The 24,588-nt window shown below is 43.0% G+C and overlaps 1 long non-coding RNA gene across 1 annotated transcript; it reads right to left on the minus strand.

The window, feature by feature from the left end:
* Nucleotides 1-241: 241 nt before the first annotated feature.
* On the minus strand, nt 242-23,083 carry LOC112928683 (uncharacterized). The gene is made up of 4 exons (XR_003236772.2): nt 21,440-23,083; nt 18,005-18,168; nt 12,256-12,320; nt 242-410 (listed from the first exon to the last, which is right to left on the minus strand). It is a non-coding gene; the product is annotated as an uncharacterized lncRNA (long non-coding RNA).
* Between the last annotated feature and the right edge of the window lie 1,505 nt (nt 23,084-24,588).

Genomic DNA, 24,588 nt, shown 5'->3' on the forward strand with positions numbered 1-24,588 from the left:
ATTACTCTGGCATATGATAGACACCTCACAAATCCTTACTAGATAGATGAGAGAATGTGAAAGGACCAAGGGCTGAATGTGTGAAAAATACTTAAGAACAACTCTAATTACCTTTGTTTTCCAGAAGAATCAAGATGGTACCCCTGTGGGGAGAGGAGCAGTGAGGTAGGAAAGAGGTTACAGATGCTATTAGAGGAAGTGGCAAGATGTCCAAGATAAATTTCAACTTCCTCACCTGCTTGTTCAGGGCCAAGTCAGCCCCAGTGAAGTACATATTATTTTCCAATTTCACAGCCCATCATTCTTCCTTTTTTCTTTTCTTTTCTGACTTTCCATTCTTCTGTGTTCGGTAAAACCCTTCTGGCATTTGCTCTTGTGGGAACACTAGCTGTTCGTCAAACCCTTCTTCCCTTCAGGGAAACAAAAGCAAATCAATATATGATATTAAACAACCTGGAAGACCCTAGTGATTTAACACTTCCCGTAAATGTCAGCCAGCCCTGCAGCTGTGATGGTCTCACTCTTCACATCTGTCATTTCCTCTCTTCTCTCAGCTGTCCCTTGATGTCTCCCTTGGAGTGGCTTGGAGAGGAAAGAAAAAAAATAAGCTAGGAAGAAATACTAAGAGGTAGAGCAGTCCCTGCAACTGAAGGAAATCAAAGGGAAGCTTGGTGACCTTCCCATGTGGGAAGGATTCTTTCCATTGTAAGTGACAGAAAACCATCTCAAGTAACTAAAAAAGAAAATTTAAAGGTTTAGGGCATTTAAAGTTCAGGAATAGGGATGGCTTCAGGGACAGTCTGATATTGGAGCTTAATGTCATTGGGAACTAATTTATTTCTTTTCATTTCTTGGCTCCATTTTCTGTTCCTTAAGCTTGCATTCAGGCTCCAAGATGAGAGCAGCAAATTAAGACCTACCATATTCTCGGGTTTATACCCAGCAGGGAAGAGCCATATCTCCATGCCAGCATTCCTAGCAAAGGGTAGTTTCTTTCAGAGCATGCTTGGATCACATGTCTACCCCTGAACCCATCACTGTATTGAAGGGGAATAGGATGGTCTCATCAGCTTAGGGTATGGGTTCTATGATCCACATGTGGGGCCAGTGAGTAGAGTGACTGAATATAATTTGAACAGAGGCTCAGCAGAACCCACAGAGAATCATTCTCATTATAAGGTTACTTCTTTAGGTCTTCAAAACCCTTCTTACTTTGGGCTTCTTTTAAAAAGCAAACCATCTCCCTACTGTTTGCATTTTAAACTCTAAACAAATAGTATCCTTTAATTAAAAGAAAAGAAGGAACTCAGATTAGGGGCCTGAGGGTTGCGGCAGTGGAGAAATGACTAAGTAGAGAATTCTTACAGCCAAAAGGCCGGGTATGGTGTGGAAGCTGGGTCTCTGCGCAATAAAAAAATTATGAAATCTTTCAAACATGTAAGATGAACTGACAATATAATGAACATCCATGTATGTACCACCAAGTTTTGGAAATAAAGTATTTCAAATAAATTGTAAGCTTCTTATGTTAATCCATTCCCCATTCTCCTCCCTTCCCAGAGCAAACCATGATCATGATTGGAGTTTAATATTCCCATAATGCTTTTTATATTCCCTATGTATATGTGTGTGTACAAGTAATATGTAAAGGTTTACCACTGAATAACTTTATAGAAATAGGCCATATGGTATGCATCATTCTGCAGTGTGCCTTTTCCCTTTCATATTATTTTGATGTTTATCCATATTGAAACATGTAGTTCTAATGGATTCACTTTAAATACTGTATAGTAGTCCCTTGAATGACAATAATATGCGGTCTACCTTTTCATTCTCTCTTTGATGGATGTTTAGGTTGCTTCTGCGATAAACACTGTGATAAACCTTCATGTAAATACCTCCTTGTTACATATACATGAATTTTTTTGGGACATATACCCAGGAACAGAATTTCTGGGACAGAGTATAGTCACATCTCCAACATTATTAAATGTTGAGATAAGTCTCCAAAGGCTTAGTACCAATTTGCACCTTTGCACCCCCTCCCCAAGCAGTGTGAGACAACTCAGTCCTGAGTGATGCCGACCAGTCCCAGGAAACACTAATCAGTCCAATATTATTCCATGACAAAGACCTGCACACTTATGCAAACACCAACTGTCCTCCTGACATGAACTAAGAGGAAGGGAGGTGAAAGGAACAGTCTTTGGGAGTGTTTAATTGAGTTAGACACAAATACAGATTTTTTGGGGAGACAGTAGAATATAGACTTTGAAATTTGATGAATTTGAATCCGGCACTGCCACTTACTAGTTGTGTGTCTTTACACACATGGTTGGTCTCTTGTCTCAGTTTTTCCCCTCTGTCAGGTAAGATGGTAATAGTACTGACTTCATGGGTTATTTGAAAGATCAGATGAATTAATACTTGTAACAGTATGGTATGTGGACCAGTCGATGGTAAATGGTCAATATATGATAGCTATGAGCATCATTACTGGTCACATTGCTTAGTGATTGTTTTTTTCATCCTTGAGGACTCCTTTCCCATCTAGGAAGCTCACATTTTATTATTGTTATTATAGGTTTTTTTTTTTTTTTTAAGAGAGAGAAAGAGCATGAGCAGGGGGAAGGAAAAAAGGAGAGAGTGAGAATCCTTAGCAGGCTCCCCACCCAGCATGAAGCCCAGTGTGTGGATTGATCTCACAATCCTGAGATCATGGACCTGAGCTGAAACCAAGAGTCAGATGCTTAACTGATTGAGCCACTCAGGCACCCCAGGTAGCTCACATTTTAAAACAAAAAGATAAATGAATATATTGTGCTGAACAAACTAAATGAATTCAGCAACTTAATTCTTTATTCATTTTTAGCTATCAAAGCCATCTGTGACTGCTAACCAGCTTCTGACTAGCAGAATGAAATAGTAATGACACACTAGGTCATATAATTACAGCCCCAACAAGGAAACTTGGTTTTTGGTTAGCCAGAGTGGCTTCATCACATGTAAGTGTATAGCTTCTTTCAGGTTTTTAGAAGTATTGTCTCTTACCAATGATTACCCATGATAACTTCTAGGTTATGGCCCTTGATCTAGTCCTACCTCTGTGTTTCATTGATAGGAAAACAGAGGCCCAAAGAATAGAAACAAATTTCTAATTGTTCCTTCATGGGTACATAGTTACTGATTTAGTGACCAAGACTTGTCTTGGTTTATGCATATGACTAAAGGGAAAAGGGTATCTGGTTATCACTGCATTAAAAAAAAAAAAAAAAAGAAAGAAAGAAAAAAAAGAAAAGAAAACCTCCCCAAAGTTCAGTGGCTTAAAACAACAATTTATCCTCTCTCATGTTTTTGTTGAATGGGCTCAGCTGGGTGGTTCTCACATGGGGCTGCTCCTGTAGTTGTGGTCAGATGGTGGCTGGGGCTGTAGGCATCGGCAGGCTTGAGTGGACTGGAGATCCAAAAGGACTCCCTCACATGGTTGGCAGTATGGGCTGGCTATCAACCAGAGTTCTGTGCATGGTGTCTCTGTGTGGCTTGGATGTGTCACGGTATGGTGATGAGGTTCTGGGAGTGATTACTTCAACATTGGGTGTTCTAAGAGGAAGGAAGCAGAATCTGCCGGGCCAGGTTAGGGCTGGGTCCACTTTACTTCTGCCATATTCTGCTGGTCTAGGAGATCAAGTAGGTTCTATTTCTTGTTGATGAGGTGCCAAAGTCATATTGCAAAACAGAGTGTGGGATGAGGGATGTTGCAGTTATCTTTGGAAAGCGGTAAAAAACCTTTCATGGCAGTTTTTTCCCCTTCCTCCCAAGGATTTGCAAACATCTGTGCTCACATGCTGAGGGAAGTAAATGAAACTGTGGCCTTTCCTCCTGGGCTCTGCCAGTTTTAGGGGCAGGAAGGAGAGGCAACTTAATCTCATTTGAAAGAATCACAGAAAGAGTGAAAAATTCTCCACTCCCTGGCAAAGCAGAAACATTAAATATTTCTTAAAAAATACTTTACTGGAGCAACCACATGCATACTAATAAGAATGGAATTATTTTTTAACTTGTTTTTGGGAAACGTTCATAATAAAACATCCTGTACTTGAATTATTAAAAACAATGTTGAGTAAAGAATTGCTTAATTTAGTAAATAATTTTAAAGCAAGCCATTATTTTCCCCAAACTTGAATTTGCTGAAAGCACTCCAAGAATTTTATTACCGGCATGACTGCATAATGTAATTGTGTAATTAGTAATACATCTGACACTGTTGGAGAGATTTAGTTTTACTTAGGGCAAGAACAAAATGTAGTACTTTATTATTTTTTAAGACTGCATGAGGGACAACTGGCCTGTTTTGCTGGTTAAGTTGTTTTTTTTTTTTTTTTAATACATTGTATGAAGTCACAAAGAAAGAACCAATATTTATTTTATTTATTTATTTTTTTGACAGAGAGCACACACTAGCCAGGGGGTGGGGGTGGCTGTGAGAGAATCTTAAGCAGGCTCCATGCCCAGTGAGGAGCCTGATGTGTGGCTTGATCTCATGACTCTGAGATCGTGACCTGAGTGGAAATCAAGAGTCAGATGCTTAACTGACTGAGTCACCCAGGCGCCCCCCAACATTTATTGATATTGGGTCTGTGGGTAGAACTTGTGGTATAAAATTAGAATTACCTTACCTAGGTTTGAATCCTGGTGCTGCCTCTTGCTACTTATGTTTTTCTTGAGAAAGTTACATAACCAAAATTTCAGATTCTTTATTTATAAAATGGTAATGAGGCTATTTATTTCATAAGGTTGCTTTGATTCTTAAATGGGATAATGTACATAGAAGACCTAAGGGTCTTCTTCTATGGTAGTAGGCTGGGTTTCTAGTGATTCTGTTTGAGTGCTTGATTTTGCAAGTGCTTGGCTTGGATGGTCAGTGTAAGATCCAACTTAGGTGTGTTAGCTGCCCTTCATTTGGTGAGTGAATGGACTACCAATTTATTCACACAGATTCACCAAGAGAAGTGGCTGTTCAAGGAATCTACAGCTGACATCCTTAGAATCCCTGGAATTCACAATTATAAGCATATATTACACTGATGAACTTTTTTTGCATTATTGGTTTGGAGAGACAAATCGATTTAGGAATTTTTTAGTCAGCATGACTGATGAAGTTGTGTTTTGTCAGAGTCTTGGGTTATAGTTCCAATGTGGAAGGAAGAATTCAAAAATGATCCCTGTTAACTCTCACTCTTGTGTTATCTCCTTTCCTTGAGTGTGGATGAAATCTGTGAATATGACTGGCTATCAAACTCATTATTTTGTTATGTTATCTAGCAAAGGGACTTTGCAGATGTGATTAAGATTACTTATCAGTTGACTTTGAGTTAACCAAAAGGATGGGTCTCACCTAACCACGAGTCCTTTAAATTCAGGTCTAGAAGTTAGAGATGGAGTAAGATCCTGAAAGCATGAGGAAGATTCAATGTGAAGAAGTTCCATTGCTGGCTTCAGAGGTAGAGGGGGCCATGTGGCAGAGATGGGGGACAGTTTCCAGGAGAGGAGAGTGACCTTTAGCCAACAGGCAGCAAGAAATGAGAACCGTGGTCTTAGAACTGTGAGAAACTGTATTTTTCCCCTACAACTATGTAAGCTTGAAAGACAACTCAAAGCCATGGAAAGGATGGCAGCCCAGTCAACCCTTCAATCTCAGTCCAATGAAATATGAGCACAGAGCTCAGCCATGATGTACCCAGACATTTCACCTACAGAAACTGGGAGATAATAGATTTATGTTGTTTCAAGTCACTAAGTTAGTGGCAATTTGTTATGCACACAATAAAACTAATATGCCCAGTAATTCTCACTGTGAGATCTCAAATTGAGTCATTTCCATAGTTATCAATTTCCTTGCTTTTTTTTTTTTTTTAATTTCCTTGCTTTTAAGTAAGAGTATTTTCTAGTCTAAAGCACTGGTACTTATACTAATTGTGCATCAAAATCACTTAGATTATGGGGACCAGCTTAAAAATGTAGACTTCAGACCTTTCTCTTGATCTGCTGAATCAGATGATCTGGGGGTAAGGCTAGGGGCTGCATTCTTAACAGGTTTTCCCAGGTGATTCTGATGTTTGTGGTCCTGGATCATACTGGCACTGATAAGTAAAAGTGACAGTAGAGTACTTTTTCCTTTTGTTATAGTAAAACTCATAACCCTGTAGACACAGGGCTCACTGGGCATAAAGCACTTTGTGGAGGCTCTATTAAGAGGGCTCTCGTGTAAGCCTTGTAGTTATGTCATTATGTATAAGATAGGCCCCATTATTAGCCAAATTTCCCTGCAGCTTGAGGAGGCAGGGCCAAAGTTATACAGCACAGAAGAGGTAGAACTGGAATTTGAAGGCTTGTATCTCTCATTTCCAGTTGGGGTCTTAACCACCAAGTATATCTTCTGCCATGAAACAGTGTCTATTCTGTATCTGCAGCACCAAACACACATGGTAGATAAATAAGGCACATTTTTTGGTATATTTTTTATTGGAGTTCGATTTGCCAACATATAGCATAACACTCAGTGCCTATCCTGTCAAGTGCTGCCCTCAGTGCCCATCACACAGGCACCCCATCCCTCCACCTACCTCTCCTTCCACTACCCCTTGTTAGTTTTCCAGAGCTAGGAGTCTCTCATGTTCTGTCTCCCTCACTGATATTTCCCACTTATTTTCTCTCCTTTCCCCTTTATTCCCTTTCACGACTTTTTATATTCCCCAAATGAATGAGACCATATAATGTTTGTCCTTCTCCAATTAACTTACTTCACTCAGCATAATACCCTCCAGTTCCATCCATGTTGAAGCAAATGGTGGGTATTTGTCATTTCTAATGGCTGAGGAATATTCCATTGTATACATAGACCACATCTTCTTTATCCATTCATCTTTTGATTGACACCGAGGCTCCTTCCACAGTTTGGCTATTGTGGACATTGCTGCTATAAACATCGGGGTGCAGATGTCTTGCCATTTCACTGCATCTGTATCTTTGGGGTAAATTCCCAGCAGTGCAATTGCTGGGTAGTAGGGCAGGTCTATTTTTAACTCTTTGAGGAACCTCCACACAGTTTTCCAGAGTGGCTGTACCAGCTCACATTCCCACCAACAGTGCAAGAGGTTCCCCTTTCTCTACATCCTCTCCAACATTTGTTGCTTCCTGTCTTGCTAACTTTCACCATTTTCACTGGTGTAAGGTGGTATCTCTTTGTGGTTTTGATTTTCATTTCCCTGATGGCAAGTGATGCGGAGGATTTTCTCATGTGCTTGTTCGCCATGTCTGTATCTTTTTTGGTGAAATTTCTGTTCATGTCTTTTGCCCATTTCATGATTGGATTGTCTGTTTCTTTGCTGTTGAGTTTAATAAGTTCTTTATAGATCTTGGATACTAGCCCTTTATCTGATAGGTCATTTGCAAATATCTTCTCCCATTCTGTAGGTTGTCTTTTAGTTTTGTTGACTGTTTCTTTTGCTGTGCAGAAGCTTTTGATCTTGATTAAGTCCCAATAATTCATTTTTGCTTTTGTTTCCCTTGCCTTCATCAATGTATCTTGCAAGAAGTTGCTGTGGCCAAGTTCAAAAAAGGTGTTGCCTGTGTTATCCTTGAGGATTTTGATGGATTCTTGTCTCACATTTAGATCTTTCATCCATTTTGAGCTTATCTTTGTGTATGGTGTAAGAGAATGGTCTAGTTTCATTCTTCTGCATGTGGATGTCCAATTTTCCCAGCACCATTTATTGAAGAGACTGACTTTTTTCCAGTGGATAGTCTTTCCTGCTTTGTCAAATATTAGTTGACCATAGAGTTGAGGGCCCATTTCTGGGTTCTCTATTCTGTTCCATTGATCTATGTGAATGTTTTTGTGCCAGTACCACACTGTTTTGATGACCATAGCTTTGTAGTACAACCTGAAATCTGGCATTGTGATGCCCCCAGCTATGGTTTTCTTTTTTAATATTCCCTTGGCTATTCAGGGTCTTTTCTGATTCCACCCAAATCTTAAGATTATTTGTTCTAACTCTCTGAAGAAAACCCATGGTATTTTGACAGGGATTGCATTAAATGTGTAAATTGCCCTGGGTAGCATTGACATTGTCACAATATTAATTTTTCCAATCCATGAGCATGGAATATTTTTCCATCTCTTTGTGTCTTCCTCAATTTCTTTCAGAAGTGTTGTGTAGTTTTTAGGGTATAAATCCTTTACCTCTTTTGTTAGGTTTATTCCTAACCAAAGGAATGCTTTTGGGTGCAATTGTAAATGGGATTGACTCCTTAATTTCTCTTTCTTCAGTCTCATTGTTAGTATATGGAAATGCCACGGATTTCTGGGCATTGATTTTGTACCCTGTCACATTGCTGAATTGCTGAATGAGTTCTAACAATCTTGGGGTGGAGTCTTTTGGGTTTTCTAGGTACAGTGTATCGTCATCTGCAAAGAGGGAGAGTTTGACTTCTTCTTTGCCAAATTGAATGCCTTTTATTTCTTTTTGTTGCCTGATTGCTGAAGCTAGGACTTCTAGTACTATGTTGAATAGCAGTGGTGAGAGTGGACATCCTTGTCATGTTCCTGATCTTAGGGGAAAGGGTCCCAGTGTTTCCCCATTGAGAATGATATTTGCTGTGGGCTTTTCGTAGATGGCTTTTAAGATGCTGAGCAATGTTCCCTCTATCCCTACACTCTGAAGAGTTTTGATCAGGAATGGATGCTGTATTTTGTCAAATGCTTTCTCTGCATCTATTGAGAGGATCATATGGTTCTTGTTTTTTCTCTTGTTGATATGATCTATCACTTGATTGCTTTACAAGTGTTGAACCAGCCTTGCATCCCGGGGATAAATCCCACTTGGTCATGGTGAATAATCTTCTTAATGTACTTTTGGATCCTACTGGCTAGTATCTTGTTGAAAATTTTAGCATCTGTGTTCATCAGGGATATTGGTCTATAATTCTCCTTTTTAGTGGGGTCTTTGCCTGGTTTTGGAATTAAGGTGATGCTGGCCTCATAAAACGAGTTTGGAAATATTCCATCCCTTTCTATCTTTTGGAACAGCTTTAGTAGAATAGGTATTGTTTCTTCTTTAAATGTTTGATAGAATTCCCCTGGGAAGCCATCTGGCCCTGGACTTTTGAAGGCACATATTTTGGTGGGTGGAGCCGAGTTCCCATAATGGCAGCACTCTGGTAAGAAGCCCACACATGCTCCCTGCTGTCCAGGCCCCTAGAGCCAAACTGCCTCCTGCCCTTCTTGATATTCCAGTATCTCTTTACTATGTTCCTGCCATGATTTAAGACCGCCAAAGTCAGACTTTGTTGCTGGTAATCTAAAGAAGCTCTGCTAATGGAGGAGCAGAGACTTTAAGAGCTGGAAGATGGCTAGAATGTTCTCTGTCTCCCTGTGCACTCCTGCTGAGCATGGCATAATTCTCTTTGGCCTGCAAGTATCCTCCCCCATGCTCTTCAGACTGGCCTATTTCTCTAGACTCACTCATGCCTCCTCTGCCATCTGTGGAAGGGCTCTCCCCACAGCCCTCCCAAACCAACTCAACTTTGAAGGTGCTATGTAAGCCCCGTCTCCTCCATGTGAAAGGCTTAAAACTGTTGTGCCTTAAATATTTAAAGTATCTTTCCCTTTCTATTCTACCCTTTGATATTCTCTGTACTTTTAACTTTCATTGGTTATAAAACAAGAGTGTTTTTAGGTTAAGATAAATCTCCTTTCTGTATGAATTGTTGCAAATTCCAATTTTGTGACATCAGAATAACAGCTAACATGTCTATTAGAAGCCAAGCTTACTCATATGTAAGTGCTTCATGAAGTTTGACTTGTTTAATCTCAAAAAATTCATTGAAATGTAGTTATTGTTACTTCTTGTTTTGGAGATGAAGGAATTGAGGGTTCAAGAGGTTCCAAATGAACAAAGTTATATTTTAGATTTGTGTATATCCAAATAGTAACAGCAGGACCAAATTGTGAGGCATCTCTAATTGCTTTTGTACTGCCATCTTTGAGCCATTTATTTTCTATATTAAGAAGGTAGTGAGAGGTTCAGGGTAATGTGAATGCCACAAGAACATTGGGCAGAAAGGGAGGGAATATGTTGGGTGGAGGTGAAGAATGAGGGAAGACTGTCTGGGGAAGTGGCACCTGGGAGGTGTGGTAGATTGTAGTTTTCAAAGAAAGCTGCAAAGATCTTTCTATCCCATATGCTTCTCTGAATCTTAATAATCTCATGTCAAGGGATGCCTGGGTGACTCAGTCAGTTAAGCATCTGCCTTCGGCTCAAATTATGATCCCAGGGTCCTGGGATCGAGTCCAGCTTTGGGCTCCTTGCTCACTGGGGAGCCTGCTTCTCCCTCTCCCTCTGCCCTTCCCCCTGCTCATGCTGTCACTCTGTCTCTCTCTCTCAAATAAATAAATAAAATCTTTAAATAAAAAAACCCCTCACATCAGGAGGTGGAGTCCATATCCCCTGCCCTTGAACCTGGATTGGTCTTTGTGAGTGTCTGGATGAACAAACCACAGGGGATGTGATGCTCTGTGATTTCTGTGGCCGTCCTGCCTCTTGGGATGCTCCGTCTTGTGACCTGGTCACCATGCTGTCAGGAAGCCCATTCAACTCATGGAGACAAACTGAGTCCCACGGCCCTCCCTGGCTGAGCTCCCTGCCACAGGCTGGCATTAGTGTTCTACTGGTGTCAGTGAGTCGTCTTAAAAGTAAGTCCTTTAGTTCCCACCTCAGCTATTCCAGCTGCTGTCATATGAAGTAGTCTGAGCCATTCCCCTGGGTCCTGCTGAAATTATGGGACTTCATCTTATTGAATTCTAATGATAATTCACTGAGGTAGATACTATTATCCTCATTTTTTAGATCCTCATTTTTTAAACTCAAATCTGAGGATTTGAGTTTACTTTAAGGTCACACAGATAGCATCTAGGGGGTGATTTCTGTCCCTCCCCCCAAATTCCCTTTGGTAATATTCCTAGGTTTTAACCTTTCCTTCCTTCCTTTCACTCCTTTCCTTCCTACGTGCTCTATCAGAAGGTTTATTCTCTCTTCCACGTAGGACTCACCTAGGAAAATGATGCCTTTAACCAGATTCACAGTAAAGTGGGAGTAACTGGTAGGTAGACCAACACATTCTTTCACCAATTTGTTTATATCGTGGATACCCATTAATCAAAATGAAACGCTCTTCTGGAGAGCATTTCTCTAGAGTACTCTGGAGTCAGAAGTGGTCCTAACACTTGTTCAGATAATTTTATGTCCCAGATGAAGGGCTGACATCGTCCAGACAGCTTACAATTGTTTCCCCTTTTGGCAGTTTGGAAAACAGGTTGATTTATGGTCCCTCTCTCTAAGCTATGCTCCATCCTGGGGTGCAAGGTAGTTGTGTTATCACCCCTACCTTAAACCACGAGGAAACCACAGCTCAGACACATTCACAGCTTGCTCCAGATCACACAAAAGAACCGAGACTTGAATGTGGGCCTTCTAACATCAAAAGCTGAGTCCAACCAGCAACATGACTCTTGCTGTACCTACCCCCACATGACAGGGACATTTTAGGGAGGTAGATGATAAAAGACAGCAGCTGGCAGAAGGAAAGCAGTGATCTGAACACCTAAGGGGAGTCCTAAACAGTGGAGAGAAGAAAGCAAATGTGAAAAACCCATGGATAGGAAAAAAAGAAAAAAAAAAACAGGGAAAAGAAATAAAGCCGTTTGGATTGCTCACTGAGTTGATGCAGTGGATAATTTAATAAGCCGTCTGTTCTGATCCGTCTTGCTTCCCTGCTCTCAGCAGGGTGCCGTATGGAAGCTCCTACTCAGTAATTGTAACAAATGATCTTTCCCCTTATCTGGAATCTTATGGTGTGAGTTGGGGAGCTCAGCTGTTAAGCTTTTTTTTTTTTTTTTTTTGCGGGAGGCAGAGTTTGGAGCAAACATGAGTTGGCAAGACTGTATGTTGTGGGGATAAGGGACAGGGGTCTGGGATTAGACCTTACAATCTCTTTGCCCTTATAGCAACCCTATTTCTGCTACTCTCTGAGACTCGGATGCTAGGGTGACCTTCCTGCCTTCCTCCTGATCAAATTTTATCCACCCTGTGACCTCAGGACTCAGCTTCCAGCTAGATGTCAATAAATTCATCAGACAAATGAATTCTTTCTTAATGATTATGGTTCTTGCTCAGTTAAGAACATTCATTTACTCACCAAATAACCATTGAAAATCTGTGAGCGCCAGGCACTGAATGAGAATGTCCGTGCTCTCATCAAATCTGCAGTTTAGTAGAGAAAGTTGGTAGGAAGCCAAAAAAAAAAAAAAAAAAAAAAAGAAAAAAAAGAAAAAAGAAAATAAATATGGATTTTAGAGACTAGTAAGTGGTAAGAAACCTGTGGTGTCATGTTTTATGTGGATGATCGGAGGGTGAGTTCTGAGAAGGTGATTTAGCGTGGAGACCTGGCTTGCGAGAAGGGGCCGGTTGTGGTAGGGGGTGGGGGCCTATGCTCCAGGCAGAGAGAGCTGTGAATGCAGAGACTCCGAGTGAGGAACTGGCTTGGTGTTATTGAAGGAACCGCAGAAAGTCACAAGGAACAGTGGTCAAGATGAGGCTGAAGAGTGGCAGAAGCCAAATTATTCAGGACTTAAAGTCCAGGGCAATGGTCTGGGTGACATGATTTGATTTATATTTTATTCTGATACTTAATCTTTGAACACTGAGGTTGGAGGGTACTTTAGAACTCAGAGGTGACTTCTGGAGCTCAGAAGCTCCAGGGCTGGTTAGTGACAGAACCAGGACAAGCACTGCTCTGATTTAAACAGTGTCCATTGTCCTTGTGATATTTCAGCCCTTCTGCAGGCACCTCCAGAGCTGAACGTATTGGAAATATTGGGGAACATGCTGGATCAGGTGTTCTTTTTAAAAATGGAGATACAATTGACATAAAACATTGTTTAAGTTTAAGGTGTTGGTTTGATATATTTATATATAGCAATATGATTACACACTAACTTTAGCTAATACCTCCATCATGTCACATAATTGTCATTTCTTTTTTGTGGTAGACATTTAAGATCTAGTCTCCTAGTAACTTTGTAATACAATATTGTTAAGTATAGTCACTGTATATTGGGTCCCCAGAATGGACTCATCTTCTAACTGCAAGTTTGTATGCTTTGGCCCAATCTCTCCATTTTATCCACCCTGAGCCCCTGGTATCCGTCATTCTACTCTGTTTCAGCTTTTTAATATCCCACTTATAAGTGATACCATACAGTATTTTTCTTTCTTTGTCTAACTTCTCTCACTTAGCATAAATGCCATCAGGGTCCCTCCATGTTGTTGCAAATGGTAGGATTTCCTTATTTCTCATGGCTGAATAATATTCCATTGTGTGTATACTATTTATTTTTTTATCTATTCATCTGTTGATGGACATTGAGGTTACTTTCATGTAGTGGCTATAGTGAGTCAAGTGGCAATGAACATAGGAGTGCAGATCCTGTTTTTATTTCCTTTGGATATATATATACTCAGAAGTGGGATTGCTGTATCATATGGTAGTTCTCTTTTTAAATTTTTTTTTGAGATTTTTTTTTAATTCATGAGAGACACAAAGAGAGAGAGAGAGAGAGAGGCAGAGACACAGGCAGAGCGAGAAGCAGGCTCCATGCAGGGAGCCTGACATGGGACTCCATCCGGGGTCTCCAGGATCACGCCCTGGGCTGAAGGTGGCGCTAAACCGCTGAGCCACCTGGGCTGCCCTCTTTTTAAATTTTTGAGGAAAATCCATACTCTTTTCCAGAGTGGCTACAATATTTTGTGTTCCTGCCAGCATTGCACGAGAGTTCTAATTTCTCCACGTCCTCACCATCATTTATTAACTTTATTATTTTTAAAATAAAAGCCATCTAAACAGGTGTAAGGTGACAGCTCATAACAATTTTGATTTGCATTTCCCTGATGATTAGCAATGTTGAGTCTTTATTTTATTTATATGGTATATTACATTTACTGACTTGCAGATGCTAAACTAACCTTGGATTATTCTGGAGATACATCCCACTTGGTTACATTTTTGAAACATACCATGTTCTTATTATGTTTATCGTCTATTGCTGGAAGATCAGTTCCAGGAAGGCAGTAATCCTGGCCCATTGATTTTCCCTGCTGGGTCCCAAGAGTCTGAAAGACTGCCTGGTGTATGAGAGGCTCTCAGTTAAAGTTTCCTGGATCTGACCCCAAAGTCCCAGCTCTAAACCCTAAATCAGTAGCTGGGTGTGAACTTGAACTCTCATTGGACTTTCTAAGCCCAGGTTCTTAATGGATTCTCCAAAGCACAAGTTCCCAGCACTGGTACGATGAGATTTGTCTCATCTGGGGGTACAGAGTTTGTTCCCAAATGGCCAGAATTGACCTTCCAGGAAGCTGTGTATCCCTCCTGCCTCTCCATATCTGTGCTTCCCTTGCTGGCAGCTCTTGGTGATGCTGTTTCCTTGGCATGGGTACATTGGAACAAAGGCAAGGGCTGCCTGACTTCTGGGGGCTTTTTCCTTCAGGCAGCTGTTGGCAGAATTTTCCTGCAGGGAGTGGAACTGGAGAGACAGAGAGAGTGGTGTGTGTGTGCGCGCACGTGTGTGTGTGTGTAAGTGCACATGTGCACACATAGTGCATGTGGAGACATAGCAGCTGTATGTGCAAAGTCTCTGAGGTGGGAACTGCCTTAGGTATCTGAGGAGCAGAAAGAGGTCCTTCTGAATGGATCAGACTGGACTGAAATGATGCAGGCAGGGGAGAGTGGGGAGAGGCCCTATGTCCATGAGCTCCAGGGGCAGGGGAGTGCTAGGTGGAGCCTGGCTATCCCTGACCCTTAGAACAGCTGCCCCTCCTCTGCTGCCCTTGCTTTCTTAGGACCCTCCCTCCTCTGGGGCTCTGACATACTTCACAGTGATCAAGTCGGTCTCTGATAACAGATGTGATATCAGGCCTGGAAAGCCATTCAGGCACATCCTTTCACCTTACAGAAGCTTGAGGCCCAGAGAGATTGGGTGACTTGTCCAAAATCACATAGGAAGTTGGTGGCAGATTCATAATTCTTAGACCCAAACTCCTTCTACTATTGGAACTTGTTTCTTCTTTCTCTTTTCCTTTCTTTAATAAAGTACTTTGATTCTGGAAAACAGTATGGAGGTTCCTCAGAAAGTTAAAAACAGAACTACCCTACCACCCAGCAATTGGTATTTACCCAAAGGATACAAAAATACAGATTTGAAGTGGGGTACAGGCACTCTGATGTTTATTGCAGCATTAGCAACAAAAGCCAAATTATGGAAAGAGCCCAAATGTCCATTGACTGATGAGTGGATAAAGATGTGGTGTGCACACATTGGAATATTACTCAACCATCAAAAAGAATGAAATCTTACCATTTGCAGCCACGTGGGTGGAAATAGAGGGCATTATCCTAAGCAAAATAAGTCAGTCAGAAAAAGAAAAATACCATATGATTTCACTCATATGTGGCATTTAAGAAACGAAACAGATGAATACATGGGAAGAAAAAAGAGGGAAGCAAAGCATATGAGACTCTTTTTTTTTTTTTTAAGATTTTATTTGTTTATTCATGAGAGATACACACACACACACACAGAGGCAGAGACACAGGCAGAGGGAGGAGCAGGCTCCATGCCGGGAGCCTGATGTGGGACTCGATCCCAGGTCTCCAGGATCACCTGGGCTTCAGGTGCCACTGGGGCTGTCCCATATGAGACTCTTAAAGATAGAGAACAAGCTGAGGGTTGATGGAGGGAGGTGGGTGGGGGATGGGCTAGGTGGGGGATGGGCAGTAAGGAGCACACTTCATATGATGAGCACTGGGTGTTGTTTATAAGTGATGAATCACTGAATCCTACTCCTGAAACCAATATTGATTGCACTGTATTAATTAACTAGAATTTAAATAAAAAATTGAAACAACAACAAAAATGTACTTTCCACGGAGTAGGTATGACATTAAACACTTTCCACTCCTTACATGCCTTAACTCTCCAGGAATGAGGCAGGTGCTGCAGCCATCTATACTTCGCAGCTGATAAGCTGAGGCTCAGAGAGGGAGGAAATTTTCCCAAGGTCAAGTAGTCAGGATTCTAACCAGGTCTGTTTGCCTCCCCACCTGGTGTCAGGCCCCGCCCCTCTCTTCCCTTCACTGATGGGCCAGCTAGAGGTTGCAGAGCTCTGTGGATGGCAGGGAGGTGGAGTGAACAAGGCTGACCCCAGGCTGCTCCCCCTCATCTCTCCCCAGCCTCAGAGGAAGTGACCATCTGGGCCTCACCCCTAGCACTCAGGATCCGGGTGAATTAACCTCTGCCAGAGCATGTCTCTCCCAGAGTTCCTGGGCCCAGAACCCACTGAGGGGTCAGCTTCCTGCTGCTTGCAAGCTTCTGGGGCTGCTGACTTGCAGTTGCAAATTTGCCCTTCATTGTCCTGCATAGGTGGCTTAGCCCTCCTGGTGGTGCAGACTCACTATTCCCCACAGAGCTTATGTAGCACTCTCCATAGCCACTGCCAGTATCAGGGGCCCTACTTGATAATATTCAAAGTGCTTTTCTTATGAAACATCTCTTATTGTCCTCTGTGGGATTCATATCACTGTGATCCCTATTTTCACAATGAGAAAAGCTGAAATCTGATGTTAAAGATATGTTAAAACACCCATGGCCATAGAACTGGCAGGCAGTGGAGCTGGAGCTCTGGCCATGCTAGCGTTCCCCAGATTTGCCAATTTGGGGTAGTGGCTGCCATTCTGTGACTGTGTATGTTTTCCTTAATCAATCCTCTATTTTTGCAGCTGAGGAAAATGAGGCTCAAAGGGCTGGGACTTGCTCTGGATCTCCTAGCTGGCAGGCAGAAGATCAGTGAGGCAAATCGTGTGTGTGATCCAAGCTGTGAGGGATTGAATGGTGTCCCCCCAAAATATGTTTAAGTCCTAGCCCGTGGCACCTCAGAATGTGACCTTACCTGGGCATAGGGAATTGCAGATGTAATTTGTTAAATTAAAACAAGGTCATACTGGATCCAGAATGAAGGATGTCTTCATAAAAGAGAAATCTGGATATAGATGTGCACACAAGGAGAATGCCATGTGAAGAGAAAGGCAGAAATTGGGGTGATGCTTCTACAAGCCAAGGAACACCAAATATTGCTGGTAAACTGCCAGAAGCTGGATGAAGAGGCCAGGGACAGTCTCCCTCACAGCCCTAAGAAAGAACCAACCCTGGCAGCACCTTGATTTCAGACTTCTGGCCTCCAGGACTGGCAGACAGTGAACTTCTGTTGTTTACTCCCCAACTTGTGGTACTTTGTTACAGCAGCCCCAGGAAACAAATACACAAGCCCATGTTCTTAATGACTCCATGGCACTGCCTTCTGTTCCCAGAATCCTACGTTTTTTTGAGCTGAGAGGATTTTACTTCTAAGTTCCAGACAAAAGGAATAATAACCAACCCCCATGAATCCCACTGTGACAGCCCAGAGGTGGGAGGACCATGGCTCAGCCAGGGGTGTTGGGCAGGAGGAGAGCGCTCTCCGTGGTACAGGGAAAAATGCAACTTTACAGCCTTAATGAGCGTGCGTGATGCCTGCGGGGATGTGGGCTGACAGCGCCTCACTCGCTCACTCTGCAGAGGCTGACTTTTGGAATATTGGTTAGACTAGAGCATTCTGATGTGTGAGGATCCTAGGAGGACCCAGGGGATGAAGAAGTGCTGGACTGAGAAGTGGGAAACTATTCTGCTGCTCAACATGCTATGTGACCTTGGGACAACCTCCTGCCCTCGCTGGGCCTCAGTGAAAAGATTTGACTAGATGATGCCTGATGGTCTTGAAAATTTCCATCTTTAATCTGATCTAAAGGAAGAAGAAACAAAGGGAACCTTGTCATTTGGAAATATCAAAGAACTCACTTAAGGGGAGCTTCTTTCCAATTTGGTTTCATGTGTGTTGATGAGGCAGGTTGCCCATTCCTCAGCATGCCAACCACCAACTGTGTCTTCCCTTGACTTCCAAAGATCTCATTTCAGGATAATGATGATGAGGGTGCTGATGGCGATGAATAAACACTATGTACCTATAGGGGGAGAAACATTTAAAACATGTTTGAGGCTCACTCTCAAGGAACTTATGATGATTTTTTTTTGAGCTGGGGCTACAGCCAGTTGTTGTAAGATCTTGGACTAGTCCCAGTCTCTGTCTGGTTTTTCTACCTGTGATGTGATGGTATTGGGCTAGATCTGTGGTTCTCAGACTGTGGTCCCTGGACCAGCAGCCTTCATGTAACCCAGAACTTGTTGGACATGCAAATTCTCAGATTCTGCCCCAGACCTCTTGGGAAAGAAGAACCTTTCTGGCTGCTTTCCTCCCTTTGGAAACTTTTAACGCCTCCCTTTTATCCTTCCTTTCTCTCAGTGTCCTCTGATGACAGGAGCTTATTAAGATGGGGGATTTTCCACAGGCTTGTTTCAGAGGTCCTGGGGAGGAGTTTTAATTGCCAGACTTCATACCGAGGGTGTTAACATTTATTAAAGTCAGCTCCTCTGATTGCCTTTTAACAAGGCAGTGACTGTGCATAGGAGATAACACTGGGCACAGCCCGGTGAGGCCTCAGCGGCGGCTTAAAATAATCAGGCCCCAGGAAGGCAGCCCGGTGTGGTGGTGGTGGTGGTGCCACAGCCTTGGCTCCCTGCTCCAACTGGTGGAGGGGACAGCTGTAGGGGTCTAGGGTGGCTTCCCTCAACAAGCCAGGTACAGGAAAATGGAAGAAAAGAGCCCGGGAACAGAGCTGTTGCAGAGCCTGCCTCCAGCCAGCCAAAGCTCTCAAACTCAGCTCTGCCTCTCTCCTTGCATAGATCAGAACCTTACACTTGCATAATTTTGAGGGGAGGGATAGGACCAGGTAAAGCACCTATTGTCAGGTAGTGGAGAGTGAACTTGCATCCAAGGCCCTGGATCTAATTTTGGTTTGCTGCAGCATCCCATGGGCCTTTGCTGCAGGACCTCGCCTCCTGGGTGGGCCCCATAGGCCACAGCACTGATTCTCCCAAGTGCATTCTCCTGGTCTCAGCGCACAGCCATTATACTGCTGGGTCAGATCTGTAGGGCTGAAGGGTTCTCACTTCTCCTGGGGGCAGTGAGGAGCTGGGTACTCTTCCCAACCACCTGGAGTGGCTCTGGTTTCATCTGCTTTAGGCCACAGAGGTGTTACAAGACATTCTCACAGAGTGAAAAGCAAAACAACATGGCTGGAAACCCCTGTGCCTGGTGGCTGCTTTTGCTGGGTCCTGACCTCCTCATCCCTCCCTCCCAACTTGTGCCTTCTCTGGATTCCCCATCTTGGTGAAAGGCAGGCCCAGCCTACCACATGTCCCTTCTCTCCCTCCCTTGTCCCCAAATCCCATTTGTCATTACATGTTGCTGATTCTTCTGCCCAGTGGTTCCAGAATGCATTTCCTTTTCTGCTCTTCATGACTGCCCTGGCTTAGGTTTGGATTTATAGTGGATGCTCTGAATTGTTCCTTCTGTTTCTGGCTCTGCTACCTCCAACCTTTCTTCCCTTGGTTCGAGTGATCTTGCTGAATGTCACTGTGAGCTGAGTAGTCCCCTGCCCAATGCTTCCCTTTGCCCATCAAATGCAAGCCCCTTGGTTCAGGTTTCTGGGGGCCCTCCCTGAGCTGTGCCCATCTTTCCAACCTTAGCACTTACCTCTTGCCCTCTCTGCTCAGCCAAACCAAAGTCCTCCTGGTATCCTCAATACTTTTTGAGAGTTAGTTCAGGTGGCATTTCCTCTCTGGGACCTTCCCTGGACCTTCCCTGGCTCCCCTGGGCACAAGAAATAATTCTCTCATCTGTCTGTGTCTTGTAAAGCTTGTATCCCCTAAGATTATAACTGATTGCAACACCTGTATTTCCTACAAGCCTGTGAGTTCCTCAAGGGTATAGAGAGCATGAATGATCCAACTTTGTACCTATGATATGTAGCAGGTACTTCACCTGGACTCTTTTGAAATGAATTCTGCAGGGATGCTCAAATAACCTCTTTCATCCTGTCCCCACCCCTGTGTTCAAAGTGCACTGGCATTTGCGTGGAAGTTGATAGTCAAATATTAATTGAGGCTGCCATGTTGGTGAAAAGTAATGAGAGGCTAAGTAGGCACTGAGGGGCCAAGGAAGCATGTCAGACTTCTAATGCTGTGTCACCTCGGGCCAGTCACTTGACTTCTTTGGACTTCAGTTCTCTATTGGTATATTTGACAAGTCGTCAGCGGTGAGACCTCTCTCTGTCTTTGGCCCACAAGACTGAGATCCAGTGGTAAGCTCTACCATTATGTATCCCACTCCTAGTAATTATTATTTACCAAATTATTGAGCATGTGCCAGATATTGTGCAAAAGCTAAGGCCCATCTTGTCTGACCTAATTCTCTCAGCAACTCAGGAACACAGCTATTATTACCACCACCACCCCCCTCTAGGAGGCCCAGAAACATGTAAACTACTTGTGTGAGGTCATGCTGGAAGAGCCAGGATTCAAATCCAGATGTAGAAGGTTACAGATAATTAACTACCAGGGCATCTACCTCTCCAAAATAGGACGGAGAGCTGCCTGTGGGCCAGAGAAGGTGAGGCCGTCCTTCACGGTCTTTAGAAGTGCTCTGTGGTGAGAGCACTGGTGGGCTATGGTTAGGAGGGCTCTGGTGTAGAACACAGTTGAAATTAACACAGCATGGCTTTCTGTAGCATACAAATAAATGCAGGGAGCACATTTTTTCCTTCTGGGCCTTTGAAGACTTCATTATGGGGATGATGAAGAAGAAGATGGTGATACGTCACTATGGGGGAAATATGTTCAAGCAAGAGTTGGTCATTCACATTCACTGCCATGACCCAGCACTGGCATCTCTGCTCCTCCACCCTGACTTCAGGCCATTCTCTTCTCCCCCTGTACTCTGGCCATAGGCACCTTCCTACAGTTCCTTGCACCTGCCACCCTAGTTGGACTTTGTTGGACTTTGCAGTTGCTGTTCCTTCCACGTGAATGCTTTTCTATCTACTCTTTATTGCCTCATCTCTCGTGGCCAAGCTCAAATGTCACCTCCTCAGAAAAGCCTTTCCTTATTTTCTGTCCAAAATATCTCCCCAATCTTCAAATGACACCCTGCCCTGTCATTCTATTAGTTTCTTTCCTAGCACTGTGCACACTTTGTAGTTATTCCTCTTTACTTTTTTAATGTGCTGGATTCCCCTAATCCCTCAAGGGTAGGAACCCTATAGGTAAGGGCTTTATATTTGTTCTGTATGGCAGCATTTTCACCCAGGGCCTGAAGCATAGGATGACAAAAAATACCTGTTGAGTGAACAACCGCGTGCCTGAAGGATGACCAGCTCTCACGTGACTTGCTCTTTTCTTCACTAGGTGATACACAACTCCTCGAATAAACTTCAGTGGTTTCCTAAGCTTCTCTGGACCTCTGTTTTTCTACATCTAGAATGAGGGCTTTGGAAAACAACAAGGATCAGCAGATTTAAAAGCCAGAGAGTAAATATTCTAGGCTTTGTGGACCATGTGGTCTTTGTGCAAACACTTGACTCTGTTGTTCCAGCATCAAGCAGCTACTGACAACTTGTAAACCAAAGGGCATGGTTACATACTAATAAAACTTTATTTACAAAACCAGGAGGGCCAGCCCATGGGCCATAGTTTACCAACTCCTGACTTTGAAGGCCCCTGGAGAGCTTTATAGTTTGGACAGGTAAAATCACTTATTGGTCTTCTTCTAAGGAGACTCGTTTGGCTTGGTTTCTTGGCCTTAATGTTGAAAATCCCACTTCTGGTAGCATGTATGTTTTGGATCCTCAAAGAGACAAACTAATGAGGAAAGGAATAATGGACCCATGAAAGCTGCATGGCAGGCCAATAGGTTATCAACAGTGTTTGAAGGCTTTCCTAAGATGGTTGTAAACACACCTCTAAAAATACAGAAAGTTGTGGAATTTGGAGACTACCTTTGGAAAGCATCCAGAAGGGTTCTTTTCTCAAGTTGCTCCTTTCCCTGAAGATTTGGCCAGTCTCAAGCCTTTTTACTGACCCCTGAATGCGCTGTCTGTGTGTGTGACAGGTCATCTCTTCGGGGTTGCATGCACACTGTCTTTCCTACCTACTGCATCATAATCTCCTTGACAACAGGGAATTTTATTTCATCCTTTTCCCCAAATGGCATCTCATATTGTCTGGGCACAAAGAAGTGCTGAATAAACACTGAATTTACATCCTAAGACTCTCTGGCTCTCCCTTCCCGTTATGCTTGATTCAAGAGGCTAATGCTGCTGTGAGGATGGGTCTCGATGGCTTTTTTTCCTTTGCTGGATTCTGTTTTCTGTGTTGTTTGGGATCTGGGTTATCCGACACATATCAATGTCATTTACAGCCTGGCCAAGCAGCTATGGCAGTCAGATGGCTATCCTCGGACACTGCAGAAGTCAGAGAGGCAAGGAAGCGGCATGGGAGGGGATTTCGGCCCTGGATGTGGAAAGAAAACATCTTGGATTTAAGATACAGTTGTGCCAGGAACTCGCTGAGGGACTTTTAAGCAAGGCCCTGAACAAGCCACTTAAGCAAGCCAAAGTCTGAGTTTCTTTATCTAACAGCATATAATCAATCTACTGTTAGGAATTTTTATGAAGACGAAGTAATTTATGGGAAGGTATTGGCAAGGAATGAATAAGAGCCATTCTGACATCATAACAATTATCAGTAACAAGCCACCATCCCCCTTACATCCTAACTGGCCTTCTGGCTTCCACCTTTGCCCACTGAATCTGTTGTCTAAGTGGCAGCCAGAGTTATCCTGTAAATATGACTTGGATCTTAGATCTCGTCATTCCTCTGCTAAACCCCCAATGGCTCCCCTCTCACTGAAAGCCCAAGTCCTAATGATGGCCGACAAGCCCCCACATGTCACCAGCTCTGTGTGCTCTGACATCATCTCCTACTACTCTATTCTCTAGTGATCTCGTCTCACTCACCTGAGGTGTTCCCACCTCAGGACCTTTGCACTTGTTCTCAGCCCTGGAATATTCTTTCCCTAGCATCTGCATGGCTTACTGTTTGCTTCAGGGTTTCATCCAAAGATCACCTTCTTATTCACTGAAGCTCTCCTTGGCCATCTTTTAAAAAATTGCATCCTTTCCCCCTTTCCTGCTGCTGTTTTTCTGTTGTACTTTCAACCAGCTAACATTGTATTACTTGGGATGCTCGGGTGGCTCAGCAGTTGAGTATCTGCCTTTGGCTCAGTGGGTGATCCCGGAGCGCCAGGATTGAGTCCTGCATCGGGCTCCCTGCAAGGAGTCTGTTTCTCTCTCTGCCTCTCTCTCTGTGTCTTTCATGAATAAATAAAATCTTAAAAAAATATTTGTATTACTTGTTTTGCTTTTGTTTGTTCCTCTACTGAATGGGCATTTCATAATGGGCAGGGATTTTTATTTTTTCACTGCTGTGTTCCCAGTGTTAAGCACAGTGCCTGACACATAGTAGGAGCTTAAAAAGTATTTGTTAAATGAAAAACAGAAGTTACAGCTTTATTAGCCCACTAAGGCTGCGTGCAGGGGAACACAGGAACTGGGTAGCATTTAGTTTAATCCTTGGTTGATATGGAGGTCCCTCATTTGCTACAGCTTGGTCAATTAATGCTTACCTTTTTCCCGCTGGGTATCTTTGGAGGCAGCATAGTAAAGTGCTTAAGAAGATGGGCTTGGCAATCAGACTAAGATCAAGTCCATTTATTTCCTACTAGCTGTGTGAGCTTCAGCAAACAATTTACCTCTCTGAACCCGAGTTTCTCAACTGTGAAATGATAATTTCTACTTGGAAGGTTGTTGTGAGGATTACATGGGGATCATCATCATTCATGTAAATGTTTAGATCAATATTTAGCCCATCATAAATTGTTCACTATTGGTAGCTATTTTATATCAGTAACAGCATAATAACATTGTCTAAAGAATGCATAGGAACAAGCATAATTCTAACAGCTCATAGTCATTGCAAAAATGCCTTTTGCTTTTAAACTTTTATATTCCTTTTCTGCTATTTTGGAAAGAAAGTTATTTCCCTCTTTCCTACTTCTTTCCATTCTTCCCATCTTTCCTCTATTCCAGGAAACCTGAATTTTCATCCCATCTGTGCCACTGACTGGCCACATGTCCTGACTCTAGTCATTTTGCTGCTAGAAGCCTCATCTGTGTAATGGGACTAGAGATGCCTGCTGCATCTACCTGGCAGGTATACTGAGAGGACCAACAGAGAAAATGGGTATACACAGTAACCACAGCAAGCCCTACAAATGTGAAGTCTGCCTCTCATTTTTATCACTTCTTCCCAGCAGTGGTTGTTTTGAATGCCCAGACCAGCCTCCCTGCCCTTGTCCATCATGGGGAATTAGACACAGCAAAGGCACAATGGGAACAGCTTGCTTTCCTGTCTCTGATTCTGTGGGT

Source organism: Vulpes vulpes, chromosome 4 (genome assembly GCF_048418805.1).
Source record: "Vulpes vulpes isolate BD-2025 chromosome 4, VulVul3, whole genome shotgun sequence".
Lineage (NCBI taxonomy): Eukaryota > Metazoa > Chordata > Mammalia > Carnivora > Canidae > Vulpes > Vulpes vulpes.